Source organism: Calliphora vicina, chromosome 3 (assembly GCF_958450345.1).
Source record: "Calliphora vicina chromosome 3, idCalVici1.1, whole genome shotgun sequence".
In the NCBI taxonomy this organism is placed as follows: domain Eukaryota; kingdom Metazoa; phylum Arthropoda; class Insecta; order Diptera; family Calliphoridae; genus Calliphora; species Calliphora vicina.
Genome location: NC_088782.1, coordinates 128228461 through 128234048, shown reverse-complemented (window position 1 = coordinate 128234048; position 5588 = coordinate 128228461).

Genomic DNA, 5588 nt, shown 5'->3' with positions numbered 1-5588 from the left:
AGAAATTGAGGAGCAATCTTATTTCAGGTAACAGTTTTAACCAGAGTTTAACCAACAAATCATATTTTAGGTAACAATTTTAACCAGAGTTTAACCAACAAATATTCTGGATCGTTATAGATAGCGGAGGCGATATAGCAAATCAACTTATTTTACAAACATGATTGATACATCAATATATCGGGAATTCTACCGGCTCGGTTGCTATTTAAAATCGAGAAAATCAGCCCACATATAAGGAAAAACACGGGACAACCTCGATTTTTGGCCTATTTTTTTATCTATATCTGGATTAGTATAGACAATATGGATATCTAATGAGAGATATTTCAAAGTCCATTGCAACGATGGATACAAAGCTATAGTAAGTTGGACCTACAATGGATCAAGATATAAGGAAAATCACGGGACAACCTCGATTTTTTGCCTATTTTTGATCTATATCTGGATTACTAAGTCATTAATATGGACAATATGGATATCTATTGAGAGATATATCAAAGTCCATTGCAACGATGGATATAAAGCTATAGTAAGTTGGACCTACAATGGGTAAAAATCGGGAAAAATATTTTTTAATCCGAATTTTTTTTTTCAACAAAAAAAATTTTTTGGCATAAATTTTTTTCACTAATAAATTTAAAAAAAAATATTTTTTAAAAATTTTGAAAAAACAAAATCTAAAAATATTTAAAAATTTTATTTTAAAGCATGATTTGGTAAAGGGTATATAATTTTATACGAATTTTTTTTCATAAAAAAAATTTTTGGCATAAATTTTTTTCACTAAAAAATTTAAAAATTTTTATCACTAAAAAATTTCAAATTTTTTTTTAAAAATTTAAGAACTAAATTAAAAAAATATTTTTCAAAAATTTTGAAAAAACAAAATCTAAAAATATTTAAAATTTTTATTTTAAAGTATAATTTGGTGAAGGGTATATAATTTTTATACGAATTTTTTTTCAACAAAAAAAATTTTTTGGCATGAATTTTTTTCAGTTATAAATTAAAAATTTTTTTTTTTAAATTTAAGAAAAAAAATTAAAAAAATATTTTTCAAAAATTTTGAAAAAACAAAATCCAAAATATATAAAATTTTTATTTTAATGTATGATTTGGTGATGGGTATATAAGATTCGGCACAGCCGAATATATCTCTCTTACTTGTTTTTGCTGTCTTTCTTTTTATAGTTTAAACTACAGCAGCAGCATCTTTATACCCTTCACCTTCGTGAGAAGGGTATATATAAGTTTGTCATTCCGTTTGTAATTTCTACATTTTTCATTTCCGACCCTATAAAGTATATATATTCTGGATCCTTATAGATAGCGGAGTCGATTAAGCCATGTCCGTCTGTCTGTCTGTCTGTCTGTCTGTCTGTCTGTCTGTCTGTCTGTCTGTCTGTCTGTCTGTCTGTCCGTCTGTCTGTCTGTCTGTTGAAATCAGTTTTCTGAAGACCCCAGATATCTTCGGGATCCAAATCTTCAATAATTCTGTCAGACATGCTTTCGAGAATTTTGCTATTTAAAATCAGCAAAATCGGTCCACAAATGGCTGAGATATGAGGAAAAAACCAAGACAACCTCGATTTTTGACCTATTTTTTTACCTATATCTGGATTACTAAGACATTAATATAGACAATATGGATATCTAATGATAGATATTTCAAATACATTTGCAACTACGTATATAAGACCATAGTAAGTTGGACCTACAATGGGTCAAAATCGGGAAAAAAATGTTTAACCCGAATTTTTTTTTCAAAAAAAAAAAATTTAAAAAACAAAAAATATTTTTTTAAAATTTAAAAAAAAAAAATTTTAAAATTTAAAAAAAAAAAATTTTAAATTTAAAAAAAAAAAAAAATTTTAAAATTTAAAAAAAAAAATTTTAAATTTAAAAAAATTTAAAATTAAAAAAAAAAAAATTTTAAATTAAAAAAAAAAATTTTAAAATTTAAAAAAAAAAAAAATAACAATAGAAAAAAATTTTTTTCCAAAAAATTAAAAAAATGGAAAAAAAAAAAATAAATTTTGTTTACCTAGAAATATTTAAAAGTTTGAAGTATAATTTGGTGAAGGGTATATAAGATTCGGCACAGCCGAATATAGCACTCTTACTTGTTTTAAACTCAATTTGCGCTAATAAATCGCCTAAAATTTTGACAGTTTCATGTGTCTCTGCTCATATATTTTAACATACATATAACAACGTAACATAAAAACAAACTGTGTGTGTAATCGCCAATATTTTCATTTGGCCAGTTTTAGTTTTATGGTATCATCGTCATCATCATCCTCTACAACATTGCTTGCCATCGTTCATCGTCATCAGGGATCCTTTAGTCTTTAAATGTTGCAAGTAGTATGTGTAGCTAGCTGTGTGTGTTTCATGATTTTGGACAAGGTTTTAGTGTTTAAGCATTTATCATTATTTGTTTATATACGAGTGTTTAACATTCCAATAAAAACATTGAATGCCGCTATATAGAGAGTAGAGTGTGTATGTTTGAATGTAGGACTATTGTTTCTGCCCCAGCTAAATGTTAAACAGAATGTTTGCAAGGAGGGGAGAAAGTACAACATTATATCTAGAACATACATTTGGGTAGCCTTCTTTTTTTTTTTGGTTTTTGGGATGGTGAACATTTGTATTGTATTTAGATTTTTATTTTGTCGTCGGTTTGTCTGTCATTGTTGTACGAACGTTTGTTGTGTATTCAGTAGAAATGGTAGTAGTTGTTTTTTTTTTTTTTTTTTTTGGTTTGTTTAGATGTTTTTACTAAAAACGGTAGCAAGTATTAAACAGCAATTGCAGTTGTTTGTAAGCTGCTGCTGCTGCTACTGCTGTTTCTGACTACTTGTACTTGTAGTCATTCGTTGTACGTATTTGCATTTGATATTGTAATTGTTTTTGGCTTTTGAATGGTTTTGAATGATGTCAACATGTTTGGACTTTACAAAATAAAATACGTTCAATGTAAATTTATGTTGTTGCTTCGTTTGTTGTACCTAACATTTTTTTTTTTTTTTTTTGGATTTTTTTCCAAATTCATTGTTGTTGCTACCACTGCTGTGGAATTGGTAAGAGTTAAGAGTCATGTTTAACAATAAAAAGATTGAATTTTGTTTATTCACAGAAACGATTTAATGTGCATAAATACATATATGTGTTTTTTTGGTTTGTCCAAAAGTGCTACAATATGGAAATCGATATATATTAATTTATGTTTTAACATTTATTTACACAATTCAAAATTGTTGTATCTAAAATGAATTTTCCGGGATTTTTTGGTAACAAATAGAAGTGATCTCAAGTGATCATATTTTCTGTTTAAATGCTTATTAGCAATTTTTTATTTATATTAAAAATGGAGTTTTAGTCCAAAATTTTAGTGATTACAGATCTATATTTCATTGAATAATCTAATTTTTTGTGAAAAATATTATTTATAAAGCTATATTTAAGTTGTTTGTATTAAAATTTGAGTGATCGTTTAAAAAACATTTTGGTTTTCATAATAAAGATTGATTTTTCATCAAAAATATTAGTGATCGCAGATTCTCCAGTTTCCCATTGGAAAGCTTATTTACAAAGTTAATGATAAATATAGGAATTTTGAGATCAGTGATAGATCTTCATTTTCCACTTAAACGCTTATTTATAAAGTTTTCTTTTTCCTGATTTTTTTTTCAAAATCATAGACTGATCTTTTCATCTCTACCATTAAATATTTATTTTCAATATTATTTTTGGTCAAAAATATAAGTGATCACAGATTGTTCTGTGATCTTTTTTACAAATAAAAACTTATTTTGGTTCAAAAATAAGAGTGATCACTGATTGATCTTTAATCGAATAAATGCTTAGTTGTAAATCTACTGACATTTTTTTATGGAAATATTAGGATTAAACGATTTTTTGAGCAGATAGTGCTTCATTTTGCAAATAATCAAAAAATATGAGTGATCGCAGATTGATCTTTCATCTAATTATTGCTTAGTTGCAAAGTTACTGAATATTAAAGGTTGTATTTCATAAAATTAAGAATTTTATTGAAAATATGTGAGATCAAATATTGAGCTACTTTTTTTGCTTAAAATTAGTGATCTTAGACTGATTATTTCATCTTCATTAAATGCATATTTGCAAAGTTATGGACGATTAAAGGTTTTTTTTTTATTTTAGCTCAAAAATATCAGTGATCGCAGACAAAAATTTTTTTTTGTCAAAAATATGAGTGATCACTGATTGATCTTTAATCGAATAAAAGTTTAGTCGTGCATAAAATATCATATTTTGTGGAAATATGTGGGTTTTAATCATGCCTATTTTCAAAATTATTTAAAATTTGTTTGGATTTTTCAAATAAAAATATTTTTAAACAAAAATATGATTGAGAACATTTTCCTATTTAAATGTTTATTTACAAAGTTATTGATCTACAAAATAAGTGTTGAAACCTTTTCCCACTATTTTTATTATTGACTTCCAAAGCAAAACTGCTTTTGAAAGGAATTTTGTTTTTAATGGATTTCAAAGAAAATTATATGAGTGATCTAAGACTGATCATTTCGCGATCGCTTATTTTGCAACGTTATTTTAGGGTATTTTTTTATGTAAAAAATAGTTTTTTGATTAAAAATATAAGTGATCATTAATGAAGCCTCTTTACTAGTTTAATGGATCGTTTGGGAAATTAGTGACGAGTAAACGATTCGTGAGGTTTTCAGGTAAACAATTGGATTTTTGTAAAATGAACTGTTATTAATAAATTTATTAAGGATTACAGGATTTTTGTTGGAAATTATGAGAGATCACAGATTGATCATGTCTCCATTAAACATTCATTAACAGAGTTCTTGATTTCTGTTGTACAAAAATATGAATGATCACAGATTGAGCTCCCAGAGTTCTTGATTTCTGTTGTTCAAAAATATGAATAATCAGAGATTGAGCTCCTTTAAAAATTATTGACGATTAAGGATTGTTGCAGTCTTGCCATGACTTAAATTTTTTTTTGTAAAAAATATTTGAAAAATCTTTATTTGATAAAAAAAAATAAGAGCGATCTCTGATTGATCTTCTTTTTCTATTAAGAACTTATTTATAAATTTATTATTAATTTAAGATATTTAAGAAAACATCGATTTATTATCAGAATATAAACGATTTTTAACAAATTTTTTTAAAGATTTAAAATATTTTTAGTTTTCTATATGAAAAATCGATCAGAATTATAAGAATATGATTAGAATTAGATTGAGTCTGGATTTTTAACAAAAGTATTTTTAAGATTGAAAAATTATTCATCGATTTTGGATCAAATATATTTATGAGTGATCGCAGATTGATCTTGTTTTCTCTTATTTATAAAATTAGGAATTATTGTCTTATTACTTTCCTTAATATACCCATATTTACAAAGTTATTATTGCTACAATTTAGTTTTGGAATTTCCTTATAAAAACTTGTTATTCTTTACAACTTGTCTTTATTATTGTGGCTATTTAGTTTAGTGTGACTGCATTATGAGACTATATGCTTTAAAATTCCAAAAATCTTAAAGTCCAAAACATATT